The sequence below is a fragment of the Peromyscus eremicus genome, chromosome 6, assembly GCF_949786415.1.
Source record: "Peromyscus eremicus chromosome 6, PerEre_H2_v1, whole genome shotgun sequence".
Lineage (NCBI taxonomy): Eukaryota > Metazoa > Chordata > Mammalia > Rodentia > Cricetidae > Peromyscus > Peromyscus eremicus.
The window spans coordinates 77,420,331-77,433,898 of NC_081421.1; the positions used below are offsets into that span (position 1 = coordinate 77,420,331).

At 37.4% G+C, this 13,568-nt stretch overlaps 1 protein-coding gene across 1 annotated transcript in view; it reads right to left on the reverse strand.

The window, feature by feature from the left end:
• Magi3 (membrane associated guanylate kinase, WW and PDZ domain containing 3) overlaps positions 1 to 13,568 on the reverse strand; it is a 228,916-nt gene that overhangs the window by 104,772 nt on the left and 110,576 nt on the right. The gene's annotated exons all lie outside the window — the stretch shown is intronic.

A 13,568-nucleotide genomic window follows, 5' to 3' on the forward strand; every position in this document is an offset into this window, starting at 1 on the left:
GAAAGGAAAGGAAAGGAAAGGAAAGGGAAAGGGAAAAAGGAAAGGAAAGGAAAGGAAAAAGGAAAAGGGAAAGGAATGGAAAAAGGAAAAGGGAAAGGAAAAGGAAAGGAAAGGAAAGGAAAGGAAAGGAAAGGAAAGGAAAGGAAAGGAAAGGAAAGGAAGAAGAAAAAAAGCTATAGTCCTACTCTATTGAGTATGATGTTAATTGTGGGCTTTTTCAGATATAATCTTTACTACACTGAGGTAGTTTCCTTATATCCCTACTCTGATGAGTATGGTATTTTTTAATCATAATGGGGAATTAAATTTTGTGAAGTACTTTTCTGTATTAACTGAGATGTTTATTGATTGATAGGTTAAGCTACATTTATACTGCAGGCACAAATTCCACCCATTCATTACATATTATCATTTTAACTGAATTTAGTTCACTAATATTTTAAGAATGGGGTGGTCAATATTTATAAAGGATTTAAGCTTCTTGAAAGGCTTTTGGCTACAGCTTCAATTTCCCCAGTAGCTAAAGGTTTCTTCATATTTTTTTCCACTTTTTATGACTCAGTCCTGGTAGGGTTTTGTTTCTAGCCACTTACCTATCTCTTGTAGGTAACTAACTGCCTAGTACATAGCTAGTTACTCCTAGTACTGTCATAACCCTCACAGCAGCAGTCACGTCGCTACTTTCTCACTTCAGACACTAAGCCTTGCTCTGCCAATTGTTAGTGTTTTCAAAATCTTGGTTTTACTCATTTCTTCTATTGTTCTTCTAGTTTGTATTTAATTACCTCTGTTCTCATCATTACTACCCTTCCTTCTGCTGACTTTAGATTTAGCTTCTCTTCCTTTTAGTCCCTTCAAGTATCAAGTTTAGAGTTTTCTGGTGAATGTTTTCCCTCTTAGCTTTCATCACATCCCCTAAGCTTTGGTATGCTGTATCATCATTCTTACTGGTACTAGATATGTTCTCAATTCCACTGTAATTTCTATTTTCAGCCACTTGTTATTTAAAGGCACACTGTTTTAATTTCCACATATTTGTAGATTTTTCTGCTTTTCTTCTGTTATTAGTTTCATTTCACTATGATCAGAGGAGGTACCTCATACATTTAAATTTTTAAATTTGTTACAGATTGTGTGCATGGCCTGAGAATGTATGCTGCTACTGTTGTGTAGGAGCTCTGTATATAAATGTTAGGTCCATTTAGTTTATTGGGTTGTTAAAGTTCTGTTTTAGGCTGAGCATGGTGGCGCATGCCTTTAATACCAGCACTTGGGAGACAGGGGCAGGCAGGTCTCTGTGAGTTTGAGGCCAGCCTGGTCTACATAAGAGAGTTCCAGAACAGCCAGGGCTACACAGAGAAACCCTTTCTCAAAAAAAAAAAAAAAAAAAAAAAATTGGTGGTAAATTCTCTTTTACTTATGAGTAGAATGCCTCTGTAAAGAGATACTAATATCTGATGATCTGTTTACCACTGATGGGCACTGGGGCTATTTTACAATTTTGGCTGTACAACTATAGGAGCCAAGAACTTATAAGTCTTTAAATAGATATATTTAAATTTATTTTGGGTTAATGTCTAAGAGTGGAAGTGCTGGATCATGTGGTAAATGTATATTTAATTTTATATGAAAATATCAAATTATTTGCCTAAGAAGATGAACCATTCTATAGTCCTACAAGCATATAAGAACCACAATTAATTTATATTAGTGTTTACATTTGGAACTTCTACTTTGGAGTTTACTGGTGAAACTTCCTAAAAAATAAGATCAGTTGATGAGGAAAATGAGATAAATTACATTCCAATTCTATGAGAATTAAATCCTAACAATTTGATGTAGAGCTTATTTCCACTGAGAGTAGGAGCAGACAATACTGAAAGCCAGTGCCCACTGTTCGGGCTGCAATTTCCAGGCAAAAGGACAGAAGCATGTGTGAGAGCAGCATTTAAAATCTATACAGTAATTCTCACTGGCAGCTATTCCTACAAGTGTGTTTGTGAGGCCCTGTCTGCTAATGGTAGGTCTTTCTTACAAAAGCAACATCAAAATGATCATATGTATAACTATACTTCATACAAAACCAATGGGTGACATTTCAAGAAATAACAGGTTTTGGAAACTAAGTCCTTAAATTGGCAGTTTCAACACGGGACTCCATGTAATACTATCAACCTTGCTGGGAGATCTGAAGGTTATTTATTTGAATACCACGCAGTAATATCCCCCAGCATTTTCCACTATGAGTATTTGCTTCTCAGTTCAATCCTTCATTGATATTGTAGCAGAAGAAATACAAAGAGAAGCAGTAAATAATGTGGAACACCACTATATGATATAAAAAACTGATAATTTGAAGTAAAAGCACTAGCAATTCAAGGTAAAACCAAACTCAAAAGAGACAGACAAAATATTTTCATCATTAAAAAATTCTATGATACAACCTGTAATCTAATGTCCAATGTGAAGACTTTTTTTGGACATTCTTTTAAGTAATTGAGATTGTCACTATAAAATCAAAGAAATTTTTTCTATATCTGGAATATTTGTCACTTAAGATCAAAGATCATTGTACTAGCTAGTTTTGTGTGTTAACTTGATACAAGCTAGAGTCATCAGAGAGGAAGGAGCCTCAGTTGAGGAATGCCTCCATGAAATCTAAAAGTAAGGCATTTTCTCAATTAGTGATTGACAGGGGAGGGCCCAGCCCATGGTGGGTAGTGCCATCCCTCAGCTGGTAATCCTAGGTTCTTTAAGAAAGCAGGCTGAGCAAGCCAGGGGAAGTAAGTCAGTAAGCAGCACCCCTCCATGGCCTCTGCATCAGTTCCTGTCTCCAGGTTCCTGTCCTGTTTGAGTTCCTGTCCTGACTTCCTTCAGTGTACAACAGCAATGTGAAAATATAAGACAAATAAACCCTTTCCTCCCCAACTTGCTTTTTGGTCGTGGTGTTTCGTCGAAGCAATAGAAACCCTAACTAAGACAATCATCAAATAATATAATGGATACTTACTATGTCTTACACTTTGATTTTGGGAGTGAAAAATTCACAGTTTATGTCATTATCTTCACAAGTTTTACAAGTGTTTCCTTGAACTTGTTGCCATCCTCTTGCTTTAGCTTCCCACGTGCTGGGATTACAGGCATGAGCCACCACATGTGGCTTTCAATTATTTACTTGGCACTTATATTGTACTAACGTTCCATTTTAAAACAGATTCTCTAGATTAAGTATCGATATTGGGTAGAGACCATTTAAAAGTTATAAAAACTTTCTTAGTTCATTATAATAAAATATTAGACCAAAGCATACTACTTTCTCTCTGTAGCACAGGATTCCCTCTGCAACACTCCAGCTCATATCACAATGGAGCTCTTTGTAGCTCCTATTACTGTTACACCAGCCAAGTGCAGCAGCCATTTGGGCTCCCAAGGTACTAGATTCATTTGGCATTTTGTCATAGTCAACCACAGGTATACCATGATTAAACTGCAATGCCTCGGTCTGCCATGAGCTACATGTCACCTACTTACCTACCGCAAAGAACTCAGCACTGGTTCTAGACCAAAACCCCTCTCAAGATTCCTTCTTGGGGAGTCTGTCTCCTGGGACCATTATCAGTACCAATTCTTTGTCAGTCATGATCCAGAAAGGAGAAAGAAATCACATGTAATTTGAAAAGGGAAGATTTAAAGAAATATTAACAGTATTTAAAAAGAATTAACTGAGATTTAAAAAGAATTCTGAAAGTAGAGCTAAAAGGTAACTCTGAAAAATACTGTCCTATACCTGAGGAAGAATTCCCAGTGGTGAACAGACTGCAATAGAGGAACACTCCTAAAATCTCTATTTCAGATCTCATTCAAGCAGGTGTGGTAACAGCTCACTGAGTACAGAATCTTGGTGGCTTGCTTTGGAGACAGTATTGGCTCAGTGGGTCAAGGCTGGCAGGCAGAGAACTAACAGTGTTTTCAGGTTAATAGAAAACCAACTACAACACTGGCTGGACTGGTCAGAAACCTCTTGGAGATGCTACTGTATCAATCTAGGAGGGTGGCTGAGCCCACAGGAACTGCCACAACACAACAATCAGTGGGTATACTGGGTGAATGCAGGAGCTACTGTGAGGGGGCTGCTGTTTATGCTGAGAAGGCCCTCACTGGCATCACTGAAATTCCACTGAAACGCTGACTACTAAGGTACTGCTGTAAAGATACCCTTAACTGGGTATCTTTTTTTGCAAGACAAGAGCAAAAGGACAAAAACCAAGGTTGAAACCCAGGAAAGAAACCTCTATTTTTCCAGACTCCTTCCTGTGCCCTCTAGTGGCAAAGCTGAGCCTTGGACAGGAGAGTAGGAGAGTAATTTCCCAGTACCACAGGCAGGCAAGAAATAATAGACTTGGCACAAAGAGGCAATGAGCAATAAACTGGTTTTCTGAGAAAGTCTAACATTAATGGAATTAAATTTTAGTATAAGAAGTTCTAAATACATTAAGATACCATTTTTTTCTCCTGTATTTGTCATAATATTAATTTTCAAGTTACACACTAACCTTTCATTTCTGGAACAAGTCCTAATTAGTTATAACACATTATCCTTTTACATACTGTTATATGTAGCTAGAGTTTTCCTGCCTGGCCCACAGTCAGGACAAAATCTCTGTCACCCGCCAGTCCCACAGCTGCTCAGACCCAACCAAGTAAACACAGAGACTTATATTGGTTACAAACTGTATGGCCGTGGCAGGCTTCTTGCTAACTGTTCTTACAGCTTAATTTAATCCATTTCTATAAATCTATCTCTTGCCACACGGTTCGTGGCTTACCAGGATCTTCACATGTGGCTTGTCATGGTGGCGGCTCGCAGTGTCTCTCTCACCCAGCTTCCTGTTCTCTCTATTCTCCTCTCTGTTAGTCCCACCTATATTTCCTGCCTGGCCACTGGCCCATCAGTGATTTATTTATTGACCAATCAGCAACACCTTTGACATACAGACCATCCCACAGCAGTTATATATTGATTTTCTGAAATATTACTAAATGTTTTGGATCAAAGTTCATGAAAATTTGGAGTCTACTATTGTTTTTAATGTTTGTCTGTTTTTGTTCAATTATAATAATGTTCAAATAACAGAATGAGTTTGGAAATGCTCCCTGTCATTTTTATTAATGGATTCATTTTATATTATGAGTGCTTTACCTGCAGTATGTCTATGCACCACGATCATGCCTACTGCCCACACAGGTCAGAAGAGGCCACTGGATTACAAGGAACTAGAGTTACGGGCAGTTGTGAGCTGCCATGTTGATACTGGGACTCAAGCCTGGATCCTCTGAAAGAACAGCAAGTGCTCTTAGCCACCAAACACTGTTCAAGCCCCTCCTTCCATTTTTTCAGAAAATGTTTTATAGAATTATTTTTTCTTTTCCTAAATTTTTTTGGGGGGGATTTACCCACTATCTGCGTCTGAGGTTTGTTTTTTTTTTTACAATGAAGTTACAAACAAAAATTACTTATTTTTAAAAAGTGTTGGATTATCTGTATCTTTTAGAATGAGCATTAGTAGTTTTACCTTCTGAAGAATTTGTTCAATTCGTGTAAGTTGCAGGGTTTATCTCAGTATAAAATTGCTCAGAATGAAGCTGGGCATGGTGGTGCACACCTTTAATTCCAGCACTTGGGAGGCTGGTTTCTGTGAGTTCAAGGCCAGCCTGAGCTACAAAGAGAGTTCAGAGACAGCCAGGGCTGTTACACAGAGGAACCCTGTCTTGGGGGAGGGGGGTTGCTCAGAATGTTCTTCAATGTTCACCTAAAATACAGAGGGTTCTTACTGACACCATGACTTCATCCTTATGCTGATTTCTCATTCTCTTTTTCTTGAGTAGTTTTGTTACAAGGTCATTAATCATACTGATATAAAAAATAAAATAAAATTCGTGTTGAGTTTGTTTTTCTTTATTTTCTATTTCATTCATTTTTTTTTGTTTTTACTCTATTCATTTTCTTCCTAGCTAATTTTGCTTTACCCTGCTCTTTTTCTTCCCATTCTTCAGACAAATGTTTGTGTCATCTGACAGCTTTGTAATTTAGTAATAGAAATATTTAATATTACGTTTTCATCTAAATGGCGCTCTAACTAGCCTAAAATTTTGATTCAATGTAGATAAGTTTCTGCTATGTTGCCATGTATGGTTTTTTAAAAAATGTCTCTGGTGATTTTTTTTTAATGTACAGGTTATTTATATTAAATTTCTAAATATCTGGAGATTTTCTAGATTCCACTCTGTTAATAATTTCTAATTTAATTCCCATTGTAGTCAGGTAACATATTTTATATGATATAAACATTCTTACAGTCACTGAGTCTCTTTTTTACAGCATTCCATATCCACTAGAAAAGAATGCGCACTTTACTGTGTTGGGAAGCACATTCTAAAAAATAGCAACTACCCATGATAATGGAGTACTGTTCTTATTTTCAATTTATTTTGATTTTTTAATTTTAATTTAAAAATTACTAAAAGAGGATATGAAATCCTAAACTATAATTATTATTATTTCACTTCTACTTGCAGAATTTCCTTTACTATTTCTTACAATAATTCTGTTGCTGAAAAATTCTTCCACTCTTTTGTCTGAAAAAAAATAGTCAACTTTTAAAGATATTTCTGTTATACAGAGAAATATATATGTCTATGCACCACGATCATGCCTACTGCCCACACAGGTCAGAAGAGGCCACTGGATTACAAGGAACTAGAGTTACGGGCAGTTGTGAGCTGTCACGTTGATACTGGGACTCAAGCCTGGATCCTCTGAAAGAACAGCAAGTTCTTAGCCACCAAACACTGTTCAAGCCCCTCCTTCCATTTTTTCTTACAAAATTGGCATTTTTCTTTTTAGTGTATTAAAGATTTCAATTATTAGACTTTGGCTTGTGCTATTCCAGCTGATAAATCTGTAGCAATCCTTTGCTCCCTTGAATGCAAAGTATCTTCCTCTCTGTCTCAATTTACATTTTCTCTTGGTTTCTGGTTTTGAGCAATTAGATTATGACAGGCCTTGGTATGATTCTATTAAGTTTCTTCTGCTTGGAGTTTGTGGGCTTCTTAAATTTGCAAGTTTAGTTTTTACAAAGTTTAGCAAGAATTCAGCTAATTTTTAAAGTGTTTTTCCTGCTTTCTTCATCATGGCTTGATACACGGTTCTGTGGCTAAATATGAATACGGCATGGTTTTGCCTCCGTTTCAATGTCCACCATACATTACTTCCATCTTGTCCAACCTGTTTGTGACAAAGGCAAGCTGACTGGCAGTTAGCCAATGATGGCGGAACTCTGACTCCTTTCAGCTTCTTTCTTCTCTAGGTTTGGTTTGATTAGTTTATATTGCTGTGTTCACACTCATTGATCTTTACTTCTGCATTCTGGAATCTGTTTTCACATCTGTCCAGTGAGTTTTAATTTAAGTTTTACTTCTTTTTGCTGTTACATTTTCTCTTCACTGTGTTCATTCAATGGTTTAATTCTTGAACATATTTTAAAAACTCTAAAATTCCTTGTGTGGTAATATTGTAACATGTATCATTTCTATATTTTTTTCTGTCAGCTCATTTTTATTTTGAAAAGTCATCTAGATCGTATTTTCCTATTGTTTTCATGTCTAGTGATTTTATTAGATGTTAGACACACATATTTTAATATCTGATGTCTCTATTTGGTTGTCACATAAAAAACAATCTCCCTCTCTTTCTGGCAGATAAGTTACTGCATATTCACTTGATCCTTTGGGGGCTTGCTCAATTTAACTTTGTTCAAGTAGGGTCTCTCTGCTCAGGCTGGGTAGAATTCAAATGTCTCTAAGTCCTGAGGAAGCACTGGGGATGGCTAACCCTACAGTTTGCAGAGAGCTCTCCCGACACTTTAGACGTCCTGAATCTAAATGTCTTTCTCTTTGCTCAAGGCCTGCCATTTTTGCCCTGCTCTTCTTGATGCTGTGGTGCAGAAAATGCTTTTAGACAGAAAGCTAAGTAAGTGATATCACAGGACTCCTTACTGCACAATCTCTTCATCTTGTAGGAACCATGACCCTGCTGGACTATAGTCAAACATCTCCCACAGGAGTGCCTGTCTGCTCACGAGCAACTCATCCTCCCACACTTCTCTCTTCTAGTGAGCTCAGATTTTAGTCAGTAAACTCCTCTTCTTTGTGGCTTCTATGTAATTCTGGAATGTCTGTATAATGTTTTAAACATTAAATGCTTTCTGATACAACTAGATATTTTAGACTCACTTATATTTTTATTGTCTCTGACCTGTTCTCAGAATTTTCTCCACACAGATATGGAGTCTCTCAGTCAGAACGGTATTTGGATATCAGAAGAGATCACTCAGCTTGCTAAATGCTACTAATGTGCCATTGTTTCTAGGTTCAGAAAGGAATTTTTAGACTTTTCAATTTGTGAGTAAGCTAAGAAGTCCTATTAAGCTCTGAAAGGCTGCAACTACTTAGACTCTATGAACCAAAACTATTTAGATTGTAGCTTCTTTCTAGGACAAAATATCACCCTGAGGAGAAATGCAAACCTGAGATGATAAAGCAACTAAATGACAACAACTGAAAGGGCAGAGGACAGTATGGAGACAGCCTTAGGGCATGTCTTTATTTTCTATAATGTATTTCAACAAGGGAAAGGGGAACTCTAAAGCTATGAAACTTAGAAACATCATCCTTGGAAAAAAAAAATCCGTGACAGAACCAGAAAAAAATAATTAACTGTATAGCTTTATTCATTTACTTGTTTGTTTGTTTGTTTTTGATTTTTCGAGACAGCGTTTCTCTGTGTAGTTTTGGTGCCTTTCCTGGATCTCGCTCTGTAGACCAGGCTGGACTTGAACTCACAGAGATCCACCTGGTTCTGCCTCCCGAGTGCTGGGATTAAAGGTGTGCACCACCAACGCCACCCAGCTAGCCTCTTTTATAACAGGTGTCCCTTAACTGCATTCAGTCCTTCCTTGTCCCCTAATATTTAGCCTTTCTTGTTTTCTTGTGGTTTTGGTGGTGGGTGAGTGCATAAAAATATATTCAATAGTGAGAGTGTAAATACAGTATGAAGCTACACAACTTCCATTCACATGGCTATTCAAACTGTATAGAAGTTCACTCAGATGTACTAACTTTGGGTCTGATTAATTTTGGTAAATTATTTATTTGCAAGTTTTTTTTATAATAAAGGTATTTTTAAATTAGAAAGAATAAGAAAAGATACTATTAGATGGCGAGGAAAAATGGAATGTAAGCACAAGGACACATGAGTCCTGACAGAGGATGTAAAATCAATTGTTTTTCTAGTTTCAGTTCTATTGTGTTTTGTCCTGTTTGTGGAGGATCACTGGAAAGGCCCTAATTCAGAGTGAAAGTGTAAAACCCTAAGCAATGCTACATAGTTATAAAATGGCCATCCTAACTGTATACAAGTTATTGAAACGAATCAAGTTAGGGACTGGGCAAGTGTTTGAGTAGCTACCTTAATCTAGCCATGTGATTTTTTTTTTATTTATGAGTTTGTTTCAATCAAATGAGGTTATGAACTAAAACGCTATCCTGAGATGTTCAATAGACACAACACTAAGTTACTTAAGAAGGACTGAAAATCACATTGCTATCAAACCTTTTAAAGCAAGGCTTTATGCCAGGAAACAATTAGATAACTGCTTGCTACACTTAACACAGTCAAGGAAAAAAAAATAAGATCCAAAATTTAATATCTATCCAAATGAACGTCAAAGCATAAAAGCCACAAACTGCTAAGAACTTTTCTTGGGAAACCTAGCATAGAACTAGCTTTGGACAATCACAATTACTGCAAAAATAAAATAACAATAAGGGGATTGGTGGTGAGATTACATATGTAGCTACTCAAAGAATATGAGTAAATGATGACTATAAAGGGGAGAGTACAATTGTTTTGAAAAATATAAGCACAACTCAAGTATCAAAAAGCAGGGTAAATGAGCTGGTGATGTAGCTTCATTGGTAGAATGCTTCCCTAGTATGTACCAGCCCTGAGTTTAATTTCCAGCATTACGTTTTTTTTAAAAAAAAAAAGTGTACTGATAACACACCTTTAACCTCAGCACTCAGAGGATGGAGGCAGGAGGAGCGGAAGTTCAAAATTACCTTGGCAGTGTGGTGAGCTCAAGGTTGGGGAGGCAGGGGAATCAGAGTAAGAATGAAGAAAACAAGCAAAACGGAGTAAGTCTTCTGACCTATTGAAAAAACAGATATACTACTAACATGGGACAAAAACACAACAAAGGGGGGGGGAGAAAAAGAGTATCACAGGACAATATAAAGCTGATCACTAGGATAAACAGACAAATCTTTCTAAACAGAAACACCAAATCAACTGGAAAGCAAACGGCTTCTACAGAAAGCACCTGACAGAACAGACAGTGAGGCTAAAGAGAATAACCGTTCAGTAGTTTCACACTGGCTACTGAGTAAATTCACAACTATCTGCAAAACAAATTCAGGAACTTTAAGAACAAAAAGATTGGCAATACTTTATTGTCCGTACCTTATTTTGTTGGATGACAGGTAGGGAAGTGTCTACATATATTACTGATCAAAATTTTCAGGAATTCTAAGGATCAAGAATGAAACTACAGTGCCATAGCCATCCCCACAGTAAATCTACCAGGGCAGAGGAGAGAGCTGGATTCTGCTTATCTCTGCCAGATACTAAATCCTCAAGAAAATTATCCTCCTAATCCACAGAGCAGCACTTCAAGACTGACATAGGTATATTGTGGGGCGTTTACTCACCACCCCCACAGTTCCCCAGAGTTTTCTTGAGTGCGAGCAGCAGGAAATATTAGATAGAAGGATTTATTGCAGAGAATATCATGGAGATAAACAGATAGAAAATAAAGGATAGCCTCGAGAGGGCCTGGAACCTATTCCATCTGGCCCCTATTGTCTCTGACCCAGGGTTTTTATAGACACACCAAGGGGTAGAGCAAAAGACCTCCTCCCCCAGCACAGCCAAGTGCAGACCATCTCAGACACCTGTACTCAGGCCCGTGGTCCTAATCATCCTCTATGCGGATCTGCTGGGTAAAGCCACGAGGAACCCGAGAATGGGCTCCCACAGGTCCCCCTTTCTTAATATATAAAAAATAACTATTAATGGCTTACAGCAATCTCCAAGCTGTTACACCTCCCAGTATGGAGTAGAGGATGATATAGATGGCATTTCTCTTTTGAATTAGGTCCAAGGTGACTACAGCAGTCTTAGCTGCCTCAAGCCCTTTCTAAACCAAAAACTCTTAAGGCGACTACAAACTTAAAGAATCCCTAATTTCATCATTACCATTAACAGGTTAACATAAATATTGCTATACATAGTCACAATTCTCAGTCTTACAACACAAAGCAAACTCTTAACAGAACCATTTGAATTAGCATATATGGTTATCTCAGGCTCAACTTTGCATTTTTGGTTTGCATTATCACTGTGTTCTGGCAAACAGAATCTCTTGTACCTGCTTTTTCCTACTTGTTAGTCCATTTCTATCTCTGATATCAGACAGAGCTTGAGCTTTTTTGGAAATCAATTATGTATTGATGATGGTAGAGAAGTACTCAATACTTGTCTTTAAAAGAATGAACGTATCATATTTACTTTTGGTATTTATTTTTGTATGCTTTGAACAAGTACAGATCATATCTTGTTTCTTCACCAATAGTCTCTGAATTCCTATGTCTCATAGTAAAGTTGAGACTGGAAAGGTTGGTACACTGGCATCATCAACCATCTCCGACTCTAGTTGCATCTTTCTGCATCTCTTCAATACAAATATATTGGCATCCCAGGTATTGTTTTGAAGAAGACATGAAACATTAGACCATAGTTCCTTAAAGCCTCTCAGGCTCTAAAGAAAGACCTCCCCTGCAAAGCATTGTGTTATTTCCCTACTATTGCCTGAAGTAACATCTCTCATGAGGGCCAATTGATGCACAGATACATGAGCATATCAATGTCATTAGGACTCAGTTTATTTCTACATGATTCTGGAAAAGAATAGAAATTGTTTTTGTGTAAGTCTTTCATCATTCTGGTCTCAGGTTCCTGGCCCTTAAATGCAGTGTGGGCTATTCCTTCCATTTCATGGTCTTAATCATATTACTGTTAATTACTAAACTTCACCCCTGATTATTTGGCCATTATGACAAAAATACATTTGAAATTTGCTCAAAAAAAAAAAAGATTGGCAATGACACATCATGGAAACACAAATTAGACAGAGTGACTATTCTGAACCCGGGCAAAGAAGACTTATAAAAACAAAGTCTGGATAAGCAGTTACTTAAAAACAAACACTTTGAATCAGGTTAAGGAGTCTGAACTTTATCCTACAGTCTGGAAGACTTAGGATGACAAACAGTCAAGGGTCTGGTGTGGACTTGAGTACAGACGAGACTTAAAATCACCACAGAAGACAGGCTAGGTTGACGGGGAAGCAAGTGATCTTACACTGGGAAGGAGGCACCTATTGCCTGAGTGCCTATCCTAGGTCAAGTGCTTACAAACATGTCTTCAGAGAAATTCAAACAGCAACTAAATGAAGTGGATCTCTAAGAGTAAAAAAAGAAAAAAGGCAACCAAGAACTCCAGAATGAAAGCTACTATCTACAAAAATCTACAAATACACTGAAAGGAAAACTGTGGTGGTCTGAATGAGAATGAAACCCAGAGGTTCATATATTTGGATGCTTGGTCACCAGTTGGTGGAATGGGAAGAATTAGGAGATGTGTTACAGGGTTTAGGATTTGAAGTTTCAAAAGCGCAGGCCATTCAGACATCTCTCTCATTTATGGATAAGACATAAGCTCTCAGCTACTGCTCCAGTGCCATGCTTGCCTGCCAGCTGCCATGCTCTCCCTAAGTACTAACACAGACTAACTCTCTGAAATGGTAAGCAAGCCCCCAGTTAAAAGTTTTCTTGTATAAGCTACCCTGGTCATGATGTCTCTTCACAGCAATAGAAATGTAACTAAGACAAAACAAAACCAAAAAAAAGATGCTTTTACATGCCTTTTATTTGTTTACTATTTTTTTATTCTTCCCCAGACCCATACTTTACTGAAGCCAAAACTTAGCATGTATGACTTCTCATTATACATTAAAAACAAAAAGTATCGGAACATCAATATCCAGACTCTGTATTAAGACCAATAGTTAGATAAAAATTCAAAATAAATTACACACAGAAGGCAATGTATGCTTCCTTCCTTCACTGGGGAATGAGTAGATTTTATAGCTAGTAATGTTTTAATAAAATACTTGTTTTTAGTGTACAAGGCATTAACTTTCAAAAATTTTTTAGAATAAAATCTAGTTAAGAACTGGTAAATAGGAATTGTAGCAAAGACTCAGCAGTTAAGAGCACTGGCTGCCTCCCAGGGAACCAGGGTTTGATCCCCAGCACACACATGACATCCCTAAGAAATCTGATGCCTTCTTCTGGCCTTAGAGGGTACTGTGTGAATGTGGTGCACAAAC